The following is a 15782-nucleotide window of genomic DNA, read 5'->3' as shown; positions in this document are numbered from 1 at the left end:
CGTACTCGGTCATCCAGGACGCGACCTCGTACACGGCTGCTATCAAGCTCCTCAAGGACCAGTACACGCGCCCAGTGAACGAGGTGTACGCCAGGCACCTCCTGGGGAGTCGTAAATAACAACCTGGGGAATCGACCGAGGAATACCTTCAGGCACTGTCTGTGCTTGGCCGGGCCTGTGGTTGTAAGGATGTAAAGGCCGCCGTGTACACAGAGGAACTTATCCGGGACGCTTTTGTAGCGGGCCACAGGTCCAATTACACCCGACAGCGAATGTTGGAGCAGAGTGACCTCGACCTCAACAAGGCCTCTGAACTCGCACTATCATTGGACGCAGCCTGCCGGGGCATGGATGCCTACTCCTCTGCACCGTGGACGCCGCGGGGAACGACAGCCTGGGACACGGTAGGACCGTCTCATAGCACCGTGCCACCCCAGCCACATCCCAGCAACGGCCCAACTACCGCAGCAGTGTCCCAAGGCCAGAAATGCTACTTCTGTGGCCAGGCCAAACACCCCAGAGCGCGCTGCCCGGCGAAAAATGCAATCTGCTCGGGCTGCGGGAAGAAGGGACACTACGCCAGCATCTGCAGGGCCAAAGCCACCCCGAACCCCAGCAGCGCCGCGTGTGGGCCATGCGGGCCGCCATCTTGGGCCTCCCCAGCCATGTGCGAACCACCGGAACAGCAGCCATTTTGGACGCCTCCAGCCACATGGGGATCATGGACGCCGCCATCTTGGACGCCAGCCGCCATCTTGGCCCCCAACACCGCCTCATCTGATACCCACAACGACACACCGACCCCTACGCTGGCCTCCGTTACGCTGGACCAAGCGAGACCGCACCAACTGGCCTGGTCCACAATGGACATTAAGGTAAATGGTCACGAAACAATCTGCCTTTTTGACTCTGGGAGCACGGAGAGCTTCATCCACCCCGACACAGTGCGGCGTTGCTCTCTCCCAGTCCTGCCTGTGCACCAGCGGATTTCTATGGCCTCCGAGTCCCAGTCGGCGGACATTGGCGGCTACTGCGTGGTGACACTCTTAGTAGACGGGACTGTGTACGATAATTTTAAACTTCTGGTCCTGCCCCACCTCTGCGCTGCCGTTCTACTGGGGTTAGATTTTCAGTGCCACCTTAAAAGTGTTACGATGGCGTACGGTGGACCCCTCCCCCCACTCACAGTCCGCAGCCAGCAGCTTCCAAATTGCCCGCCGCGCACCAGGTGCAACCTCTCCACACTCAGAGTCACCCCCCCCCCACTGTTTGCTAACCTCACCCCCGACTGTAAGCCCATCGCCACAAAGAGCAGGCGATACAGTGCCGGGGACAGGGTTTTCATTAAAACCGAAGTGGAGCGGCTCCTGAAGGAGGGGATTATTGAGGGCAGCACCAGCCCCTGGCGAGCTCAGATTGTGGTCATTAAGACCGACGAGAAGCAGCGCCTGGTCATCGACTACAGCCAGACAATAAATCGCTACACCCTGCTGGACGCTTACCCACTCCCCCGCATAGCTGATATGGTCAACCAGATCGCACAGTACCGCGTCTTCTCGACCATTGACCTGAAATCAGCGTACCACCAGCTCCCTATCCGCCCTGAGGACCGCCAGTATACTGCCTTTGAGACAAACGGCCGCCTCTATCACTTCCTTAGGGTTCCCTTTGGCGTCACCAACGGGGTCTCCGTCTTCCAAAGGGAGATGGACCGGATGGTCGATCAAAATGCGTTGCAGGCCACTTTCCCATATCTGGACAATGTGACCATCTGCGGCCATGACTTGCAGGACCATGACGCAAACCTCGAAAAATTCCTCTGCACCGCCCAACTCCTGAACCTGACGTATAACAAGGAGAAGTGCATATTCCGCACAACCCGCCTCGCCATCCTTGGCTGTGTTGTGGAACACGGAATCATCGGTCCCGACCCCGACCGGATGCGTCCCCTTATGGAACTCCCACTGCCCCACTGCCTCAAGGCCCTGAAGAGGTGCCTTGGGTTTTTCTCCTATTACGCCCAGTGGGTCCCCTACTATGCGGACAAGGCCCATCCGCTGATCAAGCCCACCTCTTTTCCCTTGACGGCAGAGGCCCGCTTAGCCTTCCACCGTATCAAGGAAGACATTGCCAAAGCTACCATGCACGCAGTGGACGAATCCATCTCCTTCCAGGTGGAAAGCGACGCGTCAGACTTTGCCCTGGCCGCTACCCTTAATCAGGCGGGGAGACCCGTGGCCTTCTTTTCACGAACCCTCCAGGGCCCGGAGACCAGACACTCCGCTGTTGAGAAGGAGGCCCAGGCTATTGTGGAGGCTGTGCGTCATTGGAGGCACTACCTGGCTGGAAAACGATTTACCCTGCTCACTGACCAGCGTTCAGTTGCTTTTATGTTTAACAACAAGCAGAGGGGCAAAATCAAAAACGACAAGATCTTGAGGTGGAGAATCGAACTTTCCACCTACAATTACGAGACCTTGTACCGGCCCGGGAAGCTCAATAAACCCCCGGATGCTCTATCGCATGGCACCTGCGCCAGCGCGCAGATCGATAGACTGCGGGCCCTCCACAATGACCTCTGCCACCCGGGGGTCACCAGGTTCTTCCACTTCATCAAAGCCCGCAACCTGCCTTACTCCATTGAGGAGGTCAGGACCATGACCAGGAACTGCCAAGTCTGCGCTGAGTGCATACCGCACTTTTATAGACCAGACAGGGCTCGCCTGATAAAAGCCACTCGCCCCTTCAAGCGCCTGAGCGTTGATTTTAAAGGGCTTCTCCCCTCCTCCGACCGCAATGTGTACTTCCTCAACATTATTGATGAGTACTCCCGTTTCCCGTTCACCATCCCCTGCCCGGACATGACCAGTGCCACGGTCATTAAATGTCTGAACGACCTCTTCACCCTGTTCGGTTTCCCCAGCTATATCCATAGCGACCGGGGCTCATCGTTTTTGAGCGACGAACTCCGCCAGTACCTGCTCGCTAGAGGTATTGCCATAAGCAGGACCACCAGTTACAACCCCCGGGGGAACGGACAGGTGGAAAGAGAGAATGCGACAGTTTGGAAGGCCGCCCTGCTAGCCTTAAAGTCTAGGGGCCTTCCGACCTCCCGCTGGCAGGATGTGCTCCCCGATGCACTCCACTCTATTCGATCACTGCTCTGCACTGCCACTAACGCCACCCCTCATGAGAAAATGTTTGTCTTCCCAAGGAAGTCCACATTGGGGACATCGCTACTGCCATGGCTGATGTCCCCAGGGCCGGTCCTACTGAGAAGACATGTGAGGATCCATAAAATGGGCCCCCTGGTCGAGAGGGTCGACCTCCTCCACACCAACCCCCAGTATGCTTACATTGCGTACCTGGACGGGCGGGAGGACACAGTCTCCATACGAGACCTCGCACCCTCGGGGGCCCCATTAACCCACTACCCACTACCACCCCCCCCCACGATCTAATATCCAACCCCAGCAGACGTCATGCCTGGGCCCCGCGACCCGCTCGACACCCACGAGGACTACACACCAGTGCCCCAGCCTACGCAGGACTCGACGCCGGAAGCTTCACTACCCCTGCCGTCACCACGTCGATCACAGCGGCAGACAAGACCTCCGGAGAGACTCCAATACATTAACTTTTAATACACTTCACCCCGCCGGACTCATTTTTACACAAGGGGTGAATGTCGTAAACCACTGTTTGTATTCCACTGTGTACATGTCTGTACATGCCTCAGCTGACTCCTCCCATGAGTCCAGGTATAAAGGTGACTGCTCCACAGTCCCTCTGTATTCTGGACTGGTCGACCACTCGAGGCACACCTTCATTCTCTTGTTAATAAAAGCCTGTTAGTTACTCGCTTAACCTCAGTCTTTTGAGTGATTGATAGCGCATCAGATACCTAGTGAAATACCGTCAAGACCATGGCACACTGTTGGGGCAGATCTCTTCATGTGCAATCAAGAATGGTATCTCATAGTGGCAGATTAGTATTCCAAGTTTCCTTTTGTGAGAAGGATGAAAGACTTGAGAGCCACAACTACCACCAGGATTGCAAAGACCTTGTTTGCTGAACAAGGAATCCCGGAAAAGGTAATCTGTGAAAATGGAACCCAGTTCACATCGAGTGAATTCAGAGCTCTGGCAGAAAAGTATGGGTTCAAAATAGTAACCTCATCCCCATGTTTCCCAAGGGGACATGGGTTCATCGAAAGACAGATCCAGACTGTCAAGAGAACTCTCATCAAAAGTAGTGAGATGGGGGAAGTCCAAGACCTTGCCCTCCTATCACTCAGATCAACACCACTGAAAGCAGACATGAAATCACCTGCAGAATTGCTGAATGGGAGGAAGTTTAAGACTACACTACCAGCAAAAATACATCTTCCCCAGGACCAGGAGGACTTCAGACAAAAGCTGGCAGAAGCACAAATCGTAGGAAGCAAACATTTCGATAAACATGCAAAGATGCTACCAGAATTGCTGAATGGACTATCAGTGCATGTGCAAGACCCGGTGTTGAAAACCTGGAATCCAGCCAAGGTCATTGGAAAAGCTGATACTCCAAGATCCTACTTCGTAGAGACTGAACCTGGTAACCAATACAGACGGAACAGACTCCACATCAGACCTTCACCTGAACTGGATAAGCAGCAGACAACATCAGCAACATTGACAACACCAGCTACCACAAGCAGTACAACACCAGAAACAAACGCTACAAATCAAACAACCACGAGCATGCACACTCCAACTCCAAAGGCGACAGCAACAACAACAACGAGAGCGGAACACACCAAAACACCGCAGAGAGGAATGGTCACCAACAAATCCATAAGGTGGAGGTACAACATCCAACCACCTGAGTGATATCACGAATTTAAAAAAACTCACGATTCTTTGTAGTTGATAATAATAGTTTAGATATAATGGCCTAGAAATTCAGTGGGCCTTGCGCCCACTTAGCGCCTAAAGAGGTCTTTTGCGCCGGCGGGGTGGTAGCGCTGAAATTGAGTGCAGCGGTATTGGCGGCGGTAGCCGTTAGCGCTGCGCCGGGACCAATGACGTCATCGGTGTGCGCGGTGGCCCGTAATGCCCCGAAACCGTGCCGATCCCCATATTTATTTGCGCCCGCTTCCTCCGAAGCGGGCGCAAACAGCGAACAGAAAACGGGGCCGTCCTGCTGCCATAGTGGGGCGCTTTAAAGCTGAAGGTGCGGCCGGCCGCTTTTTCGGCAGCCGCCTGCCCGCACCACCTTCCCCGGCCTCCTCCACCCCCCCCGCGGCATTGCCGGCTGGTTTCCGTGGAGCCCGGCACTTCTCCGTTGTGCCGGGTTCTTTTGCCGGCACTCGCGATCGGGGCTCCGGCCACTGCAGGCACCTCCCCCTTAAGAGAAGGGGGAGGCCTGCAATACCGCAGCCTGCCGCACCGCATCGGGTGGCGCTGCGGCAACTAGCGTGCCGATATTCAGTTGCAGCGCCCCAAACGGAGGCGGGCACACCCTGGTATAGCGCCCGCTTCCGAATTGGGGTGCAGAAGACGAATATACGGCATGCGCTAATGCCTCCCCGCCCAGCGCTAACTTTTGGGTGCGAGCGAGCTGCCCGCGCCCAAGTGAATTTCTAGGCCCATATTTGTTCATTTAAATTGTTAAATTTCATGTTTTAGTTTTTTGAGAAAGAGGGATGTTACATTGTTATAGTATCACATCGTTAAATGGAACTACTTTGGTCTGGAACTACTTTGGTATGGTGTAGTTATATTGCTATGTGGCACACTGTGCACGGGCAGTGCACAGTGCAGCGTCGGACATCTTGTATCACTCCGCACCATGTGGCAGCACAGAAACAAAGCAGAAATACAGCTGAATAAAAGCACTAACTAAAAATGAACTAAAGTCGGGAGAGAGAGGGGGGGAGGGGGGAGAGAGAGGGGGGAGGGGGGAGAGAGAGGGGGGAGGGGGGAGAGAGGGGGGGGTGGGGAGGGGGGGAGGGGGAGAGAGAGGGGGGAGGGGGGAGAGAGAGGGGGCGGGGAGGGGGTAGGGAGAGGGGGGCGGGGAGGGGGTAGGGAGAGGGGGGAGGGGAGGGGGGAGAGAGAGGGGGTGAGAGAGATGGCGGAGAGAGAGCGGGGAGGGAGAGGGGGAGAGAGAGGGGGGAGGGAGAGGGGAGGGGGAAGAGCAGGGGGGAGGGAGGGGGAGGGAGGGGGAGAGAGGGGGACAGGGAGGAGGGAGGGGGGAGAGAGCGGGGAGAGGGAGGGGAGAGAGAGAGGGGGGAGAGAGGGGGCGGAGGGAGGAGGGGGAGGAGAGAGAGGGGGGAGTGGGGGAGGAGAGAGAGGGGGAGGAGAGAGAGAGAGAGGGGGAGGGGGAGGGGGAGGCGGGGTGGGGAGGAGAGAGAGGAGGGGAGGGGGGGAGGAGAGAGAGAGGGGGGAGGGGAGGAGAGAGAGGGGGAGGGGGGAGAGAGAGGGGGAGGGGAGGGGGGAGAGAGGGGGGAGGAGAGGGGGGAGAGAGAGGGGGGAGGGGAGGGGGCAGAGAGGGGGCAGGGGAGAGGGGGAGGGGAGGAGGGAGAGAGAGGGGGGAGTGGAGGGGAGAGAGAGGGGGGAGGGGAGGGGAGGGGGGAGAGAGGGGGGAGGGGAGGGGGGGAGCGAGTGGGGGGAGAGAGTGCAGGGAGGGGAGGGAGGGGGAGGGAGAGGGGAGGGGGGAGGGAAGGGCGGAGGGGAGGGGGGAGAGAGAATGGGGAGGGGAGGGGGGAGAGAGAGGGGGAGAGAGAGGGGGGGAGGTGGGTGGAGAGAGGAGGGAGGGGCGAGGAGAGAGGGAGGGAGGAGAGAGAGGGGGGAGGGTGGGGGAGGAGAGAGGGGGAGGGGGAGGAGAGGGGGTGGAGGGGGGAGGAGAGAGGGGGAGGGGGAGGAGAGTGAGGGGGGAGGGGGGATGATAGAGAGGGGGAGGGGGAGGAGAGAGAGGCGTGGAGGGGGGACAAGAGAGGGGGTAGGGGGGAGGAGAGAGAAGGGGGAGGAGAGAGAGGGGGAGGGGGGAGGAGAGTGTCGGGGGGGAGGGGGGGAGGAGAGGGAGGGTAGGAGTGGGGAGGAGAGAGTAGGGGGGAGGGGAGGAAGGGGGAGGGAGGTGGAGGGGGAGGTGAGGGGGGAGGGTGGAGGTGGGAGGGAGAGGGGGAGGGGAGGAGAGTGTGGGAGGGGGAGGAGAGTGGGGAGGGGGAGGAGAGTGGGGGAGGGGGGAGAGAGGGGGAGGAGAGAGGGGGAGGGGAGGAGGAGAGGGGGAGGAGAGGAGGGGAGGAGAGAGAGGGGGGAGGGGGGAGGAGAGGAGGGGGGAGGAGAGAGGGGGTGGGGAGAGAGGGGGAGGAGGGGAGGAGGGGAGGGGGAGGAGAGAGAGAGGGGAGGAGAGGGGGGGGGAGGGGGAGGAGAGAGAGAGGGAGGGAGGGGGAGGAGAGAGAGGGGTGGGGGGGAGGAGAGAGGGGGAGGGGGGAGGAGAGGGGGGGAGGGGGGAGGAGAGAGAGAGGGGGAGGGGAGGGGGGAGATAGGGGGGAGGGGAGGGGGGAGAGGAGGGAGGAGGGGAGAGGGTGGAGGGGAGGGTGGGAGAGAGGGGGAGGGGAGGGGGAGAGAGGGGGGAGGGGAGGGGAGGGGTGAGAGAGATGGGGAGGGGAAGGGGAGAGAGAGGGGTGGAGAGGGGGGGAGAGAGAGGGGGAGGGGAGGGGAGGGGGAAGCGAGAGGGGGAGGGGAGGGGGCAGAGAGAGGGGGGAGGGGAGAGGAGAGAGGGGGGAGAGAGAGGAGGAGGGGAGAGGAGAGAGGGGGAGGAGAGAGGGGGGAGGCGAGAGAGGGGGAGGGGGAGGAGAGAGAGTGGGGAGGGGGGGAGAGAGGGGGAGGAGGGGGGAGGAGTGAGAGGGGGGAGGGGGACGAGAGAGGGGGAGGGGGAGGAGAGAGGGGGAGGGGGGAGGAGAGAGTTGGGAGGGAGGGGGGAGGAGGGAGAGAGGGGGGAGGGGAGGAGAGAGAGGGGGAGGGGGAGGAGAGAGAGGGGGGAGGGGGTGGAGAGAGTGGGGGGAGGGGGAGGAGAGAGGGGGGAGGGGGACAAGAGAGAGGGGGGGAGGGGGGGAGTGAGTAGGAGGGGGAGGAGAGAGGGGGGAGGCGGGAGGAGAGAGTCGGCGGGAGGGGGGAGGAGAGAGAGGGGGAGAAGAGAGAGGAGGGAGGGTGGAGGAGAGAGAGGGCTGTAGGGGGGAGGAGAGAGTGGGGGGAGGGGGGAGGAAAGTGTCGGGGGTGGGGGAGGAGAGAGTGGTGGGGGAGGGAGGGGGAGAGAGTTGGGGGTGACGGGGAGGAGAGAAGGGGGGAGGGGGAGGAGAGAGAGGGGGAGGAGAGAAGGGGGGAGGGGTGAGGAGCGAGAGGGGGAGAAGATAGAGGGGGAGGGGGGAGTAGAGAGAGGGGGGAGGGGGGAGGAGAGAGAGGGGAGGAGGGGGGAGGAGAGAGGGGGGAGGGGGTTGGAGGGAGGGGGTGTTATGTATTGTGTGTTCCCCTCCCACCTGTCGGTGGTGCTGTCACAGAAGATAAAAGGTTGGGTGTTCTCGGTTAAGTTTAGCTCTCTTTGTTCGGAACTTTCCAGAACTTCCTTTCCTTCCAATAAAGCACTTCATGTTTGAATCTCTGGGTTCTGAGTCCTAAATTGTGGCTCGGTAGAAAGGTACCGACACAACAAGTGGCGACGAGGATGGGATCAATCTGTGTTGTGGTAACTTTCTTGTTTTTGACTACAAAACACTCGGAACAGAGATTGCAGCATCACATTAACGTTACAGCAGTGAGTAAACAGAAATTTTAATTTGAAACGTGAGTTGGCTATTATATTAGGAAACATCGGTGATTATGATGAAAATGTGGTGCACTGGAGCGCATATACGGAACGTTTTGACTATTTTGTATTGGCGAATGCGGTGGCAAATGAAAAGGTCGTGCCTACCTTTTTGAGTGTAATCGGGCCGAAGACATTCAATTTACTTCGCAGCCTCGTGCAGCCAGATAAGCCAGGAACTAAAACATATAAGCAACTAGTGGAAATTCTTGGAGCACATTTTTCACCAAAACCTCTGGTTATTGCTGAGAGATTTAGATTTCACAAACAGAATCAAGACGAGGGGGAATCAGTGACGATGTTTATTGCTGCTTTAAAAAGGTTGTCAGAACACTGCGAGTTCAAGGAGGTGCTGAAGGACAGCATTAGAGACAGACTCGTGTGTGGTCTGCAAAATGCAGCCACACAGAAGCGCCTTTTTACTGAGGACAACCTTACTGTTGAAAAGGCCATTGAAGTTAGTGTCTCCATGGAGATGGCGGAAAAGGAGGCTCACCAGTTGAGTTCAACAGGGAGAGTTCACAAGGTGTCGTCTGAGCCTAAAGGTGCGCGGAACGGCACATGTTACCGTTGTGGGAAAACGGGCCATCACGCTAATGACTGCTGGTGTACGGAGCTGGAATGCCGAAATTGTGGCAAAAAGGGTCACATTGAACGTGCCTGTAGAGGTAAAAAAAGAACAGACAGAGCTGGGAAGCATGGAAGCAAAATGTCTGTATTTGGACAAGAGAGGAAAAAGAGTGTTCATTCAGTGCAGTATGATGGATCAAGCAAAACAGAGGGAGCGACACCTCTGAGGAGGAAGAGGTGCACATACTGACGGTTGCAGGTGGTTCAAATGGCTACTGTGTGTCACCACTGGTGGAGGGACAATCAGTGCGGATGGAGGTGGACAAAGGCACGGCTGTGTCCCTTGTTTCAGACACTGTCTACAACAAAATGCTAAAGCATCTTACCCTTCAGCCAACAAACATTGTGCTAAAGACGTATACCGGCGAACCTGTGGCCATGAGAGGCGTCATTGAGGTGACAGTTAAATTGAATGGACAGACTGCAAAACTGCCACTATATGTGGTAAAGGGAAATTACCCATCGCTACTGGGACGTGCGTGGCTAGAGAAAATCACGCTGGACTGGCCTGCAGTCCGCATGATGTCAAAAGGGGAGTCAGGTCTGACTGCAGTGTTAAACAAACATGCAGAACTCTTCAATGGGGAACTTGGGAGCATGAAAAAGATCAGCGTGAGACTGGACATTAAACCTGACAGCAAGCCGAAGTTTCACAAAGCCCGACCTGTACCCTGTGCAATTAGGCCAAAAGTTGAGGCTAACTTGGAGGCCTCAGTCGAGAATGGAGTCCTGGAGCCTGTGAGAGTGAGCAAATGGGCCACACCCATTGTTCCTGTCCTGAAAAAGGATGGATCTGTTCGAATCTGCGGGGATTTTAAAGTGACTATTAACCCGGTGCTGTCTGCGGAACAGTACCCTCTTCCCCTCATTGATGATCTTTTTACGGGCCTGGCCAGAGGGCAAAAGTTCAGCAAAATAGTCTTATGCCAGGCTTATCTACAAATGCATGTCGATGACAAATCAAAGGAGCTGCTGACAATTGTGACACACAAGTGGCTATACAGGTACTGCCGCCTTCCATTTGGAATTACGTCAGCCCTTGCTCTATTCCAAAGGGCAATGGATCAGATTTTGAGTGGACTGCCAGGAGTCCAGTGCTACCTGGACGACATCCTTGTCACTGGGACAAATGAGGAGGATCATCTTCTGAACTTGGATGCGACACTACAACGACTGAAAGAGTACGGGCTCAGAGTTCGTAAAGACAAATGTGAATTCTTTCAGTCTTCAGTTGAGTGCCTGGGGCATGTGATTGACACTACTGGCCCGCATAAGGCGCCGTCAAAGGTCAAGGTGATCGTGGAGGCCCCAGCACCCCAGAATGTGAGCCAGTTACGTTCATTTCTGGGGCTACTTAACTACTATGGGAAGTTTATTCCAGACTTAGCAACATTGCTGAAGCTGTTACATCAGTTGCTATGTCAAGGCAAAACATGGAAATGGACTGAACTGTGCAACAAAGCTTTCGCCCAAGCAAAGAAAGCATTGCTGAAATCAGAGGTCCTGACACACTTCGACCCAAAGCTACTCGTGCAGCTAGCATGTGATGCATCACCATATGGTGTGGGAGCAGCCATATCCCACATCATGCCTTCGGGTGAAGAGAAACCTATCGCCTTCGCATCACGCACCTTGAACAAGGCCGAGAGTACCTATGCGCAGATCGAGCGCGAGGCCTTGGGAATCGTTTTTGGAAAATTGAAAATTTCATCAGTACCTGTTTGGGAGAAGGTTCACACTCCTGACGGACCACCGTCCATTGACTTCAATCTTCGGGCCCCACACCGGAATTCCATCTCTCGCTATAAGCAGGATGCAAAGGTGGGCTTTACTGTTGTCAGGGCACATATACGACATCAACTATCGCAAATCAGACTTGCACGGCAACGCAGACGGTCTCTCGAGGCTACCCTTGCCTGTTACTCCCCCAGAGCCTCGTCAGATAGACATCTTCTACTTTAGACAAGTGGAGGGAGCACCTGTCACTGCAGTTCAGGTGCGAAGGTACACCCGCAATGATCCAGTCCTGTCTGAGGTAATGGACGATGTAATTCGAGGGAAAGTTATAGGAGATGCTCCTAGTTTGAAACCTTACATTTCAAAAAGAAATGAGCTCTCCGTCCAGGCAGTTTGTCTTCTTTGGGGACGCCGTGTCATCATTCCGCCACCTCTGAGGGAACCTATACTGCAATAACTTCATACAGGCCACAGTGGGATGGTTCGGATGAAGGAAATGGCAAGAAGCTACTTCTGGTGGCCAGGTCTCGATGGGAATATTGAGGAGAAAGCCAAAACATGTTCCCCATGTCAAAGGGTCCAGAATGTTCCACAACTGGCAACCCTACACCCCTGGGATTGGCCTGCAGAAGTGTGGCAGCGAGTACATGTGGACTTCGCCGGTCCTTTCGAAGAGAAATGTTTATGGTGGTTGTGGACGCTCGTAGTAAGTGGCCGGAGGTTGCTGTGATGAGGTCTACCACGGCAGAGAAAACAATTGAGAAACTTGGTGAGATGTTCAGCTGTTATGGCTCACAACTCGTAAGTGACAACGGTCCCACAATTTGTATCACAGGAGTTTGCAACCTTCCTGCATGTGAATGGTGTCCAACACATCAGGTCTGCGCCCTATCATCCCTCTACTAACGGCCTGGCAGAAAGGTTTGTGCAAACTTTGAAGCACGCCTTGAAGGCATCGCAAGGTCAGGGCTCAATCCACCAACGTCTGAACAGCTTCCTGTTGTCCTACAGGAACGAGCCGCATGCCACAACCAAAACTTCCCCCGCTTCGCTCATGATGAAGAGGCAGTTGCGGACAAGTTTTGACTTACTCAAACCTCCAAGGGCAGAGCAGGTTGTCCATCATCAACAACAAGCTCAAGTTGAAAAGAGAAAGAACAGAGCCAAGGAGAGACGGTTTCATCCGGGAGAGCACGTCCTAGCTCGAAACTACAACACTGGATCGAAATGGGTTCCTGCTACGGTGATCGCGCAGACGGGCCCTGTGGTCTTACACGGTTGAGACTGCTGAGGACGTCGTCTGGAGAAGACACACAGATCAACTGTTGCTAGGAGCAGAGACAGCCACAGAGGCTCCAATGGCTGGTTGGCCTGAACTGTTTCCGGATGATACCGCAAACCAGCATCCTTTGCCACAGTGCTCTTCTCCAACACAGGAAGTCAAAGAGACTGTTCCACCTGTGCAAACTCCTGACTTTCGACTGACACAGGCACCTTCTCCATCTAGGCCTCTGTCAATGCCTACTGCTGTGGAAGCCAGCGATGACTGCCGGTATCCTGTCAGAGAGCGGCGGCCTCCAAGACGCTTGGATCTGTAGGCTTAGTGACTTACCCACAAGACTGGGGCAGAATAAACCCCAGGGTAAAGTCAGGGGTTGAGGCAGTCTACCTCTACCCTAGGTTCGTTGAGTGCATTGAAAGTAACTTACCTGTTGAGGAATAATGTGGACCTTCCATTTAAGAGGGGAGGAAATGTTATGTATTGTGTGTTCTCCTCCACCTGTGGTGGCGCAGTCACAGGAGATAAATGGTTGTGTGTTCTCGGTTAAGTTTAGCTCTCTTTGTTCGGAACTTTCCAGAACTTCCTTTCCTTCCAATAAAGCACTTCATGTTTGAATCTCTGGGTTCTGAGTCCTAAATTGTGTCTAGGTAGAAAGGTGCCGACACAACAGGGGGGAGGAGAGAGGGGGGGAGGAGAGAGAGGGGGAGGAGAGAGAGGGGGGAGGGGAGGGGAGGGGCGGAGGAAAGAGAGGGGGGAGGGGGGAGGAAAGAGAGGGGGGGAGGGGGGAGGAGAGAGAGAGGGGGAGGGGAGGGGGAGATAGGGGGGAGGGGAGGGGGGAGAGGAGGGAGGAGGGGAGAGGGTGGAGGGGAGGGGTGGGAGAGAGGGGGAGGGGAGGGGGGAGAGAGGGGGGAGGGGAGGGGAGGGGTGAGAGAGATGGGGAGGGGAAGGGGAGAGAGAGGGGTGGAGAGGGGGGGAGAGAGAGGGGGAGGGGAGGGGAGGGGGAAGAGAGAGGGGGAGGGGAGGGGGCAGAGAGAGGGGGGAGGGGAGAGGAGAGAGGGGGGAGAGAGAGGAGGAGGGGAGAGGAGAGAGGGGGGAGGAGAGAGGGGGGAGGCGAGAGAGGGGGAGGGGGAGGAGAGAGAGTGGGGAGGGGAGGAGGAGAGGGGGAGGAGGGGGGGAGGAGTGAGAGGGGGGAGGGGGACGAGAGAGGGGGGAGGGGGAGGAGAGAGAGGGGGAGGGGGGAGGAGAGAGTTGGGGGGGAGGGGGGAGGAGGGAGAGAGGGGGGAGGGGAGGAGAGAGAGGGGGAGGGGAGGAGAGAGAGGGGGGGGAGGGGGGTGGAGAGAGTGGGGGGAGGGGGAGGAGAGAGGGGGGGAGGGGGACAAGAGAGAGGGGGGGAGGGGGGAGTAGAGAGAGGGGGAGGGGGAGGAGAGAGGGGGGAGGCGGGAGGAGAGAGTCGGCGGGAGGGGGGAGGAGAGAGAGGGGGAGAAGAGAGAGGAGGGAGGGTGGAGGAGAGAGAGGGCTGTAGGGGGGAGGAGAGAGTGGGGGGAGGGGGGAGGAAAGTGTCGGGGGTGGGGGAGGAGAGAGTGGTGGGGGAGGGAGGGGGAGAGAGTTGGGGGTGACGGGGAGGAGAGAAGGGGGGAGGGGGAGGAGAGAGAGAGGGGGAGGAGAGAGAGGGGGGAGGGGTGAGGAGCGAGAGGGGGAGAAGATAGAGGGGGAGGGGGGAGTAGAGAGAGGGGGGAGGGGGGGAGGAGAGAGAGGGGAGGAGGGGGGAGGAGAGAGGGGGGAGGGGTTTGGAGGGAGGGGGTTGTTATGTATTGTGTGTTCCCCTCCCACCTGTGGTGGTGCTGTCACAGAAGATAAAAGGTTGGGTGTTCTCGGTAAGTTTAGCTCTCTTTGTTCGGAACTTTCCAGAACTTCCTTTCCTTCCAATAAAGCACTTCATGTTTGAATCTCTGGGTTCTGAGTCCTAAATTGTGGCTAGGTAGAAAGGTACCGACACAACAAGTGGCGACGAGGATGGGATCAATCTGTGTTGTGGTAACTTTCTTGTTTTTGACTACAAAACACTCGGAACAGAGATTGCAGCATCACATTAACGTTACAGCAGTGAGTAAACAGAAATTTTAATTTGAAACGTGAGATGGCTATTATATTAGGAAACATCGGTGATTATGATGAAAATGTGGTGCACTGGAGCGCATATACGGAACGTTTTGACTATTTTGTATTGGCGAATGCGGTGGCAAATGAAAAGGTCGTGCCTACCTTTTTGAGTGTAATCGGGCCGAAGACATTCAATTTACTTCGCAGCCTCGTGCAGCCAGATAAGCCAGGAACTAAAACATATAAGCAACTAGTGGAAATTCTTGGAGCACATTTTTCACCAAAAACCTCTGGTTATTGCTGAGAGATTTAGATTTCACAAACAGAATCAAGACGAGGGGGAATCAGTGACGATGTTTATTGCTGCTTTAAAAAGGTTGTCAGAACACTGCGAGTTCAAGGAGGTGCTGAAGGACAGCATTAGAGACAGACTCGTGTGTGGTCTGCAAAATGCAGCCACACAGAAGCGCCTTTTTACTGAGGACAACCTTACTCTTGAAAAGGCCATTGAAGTTAGTGTCTCCATGGAGATGGCGGAAAAGGAGGCTCACCAGTTGAGTTCAACAGGGAGAGTTCACAAGGTGTCGTCTGAGCCTAAAGGTGCGCGGAACGGCACATGTTACCGTTGTGGGAAAACGGGCCATCACGCTAATGACTGCTGGTGTACGGAGCTGGAATGCCGAAATTGTGGCAAAAAGGGTCACATTGAACGTGCCTGTAGAGGTAAAAAAAGAACAGACAGAGCTGGGAAGCATGGAAGCAAAATGTCTGTATTTGGACAAGAGAGGAAAAAGAGTGTTCATTCAGTGCAGTATGATGGAACCAAGCAAAACAGAGGGGAGCGACACCTCTGAGGAGGAAGAGGTGCACATACTGACGGTTGCAGGTGGTTCAAATGGCTACTGTGTGTCACCACTGGTGGAGGGACAATCAGTGCGGATGGAGGTGGACAAAGGCACGGCTGTGTCCCTTGTTTCAGACACTGTCTACAACAAAATGCTAAAGCATCTTACCCTTCAGCCAACAAACATTGTGCTAAAGACGTATACCGGCGAACCTGTGGCCATGAGAGGCGTCATTGAGGTGACAGTTAAATTGAATGGACAGACTGCAAAACTGCCACTATATGTGGTAAAGGGAAATTACCCATCGCTACTGGGACGTGCGTGGCTAGAGAAAATCACGCTG

General features: G+C 56.1%; 1 pseudogene; it reads right to left on the bottom strand.

The window, feature by feature from the left end:
* LOC147124929 (sodium- and chloride-dependent neutral and basic amino acid transporter B(0+)-like) overlaps positions 1–15782 on the bottom strand; it is a 214305-nt pseudogene that overhangs the window by 21667 nt on the left and 176856 nt on the right.

The sequence above is a fragment of the Somniosus microcephalus genome, chromosome 1 (genome assembly GCF_052327205.1).
Source record: "Somniosus microcephalus isolate GS21.2 chromosome 1, FLI_Smic_1.0, whole genome shotgun sequence".
Classification (NCBI taxonomy): Eukaryota; Metazoa; Chordata; class Chondrichthyes; order Squaliformes; family Somniosidae; genus Somniosus; species Somniosus microcephalus.
Note: the sequence above shows the minus strand (reverse complement) of the source record. Positions and strands in the feature narration are given on the sequence as shown.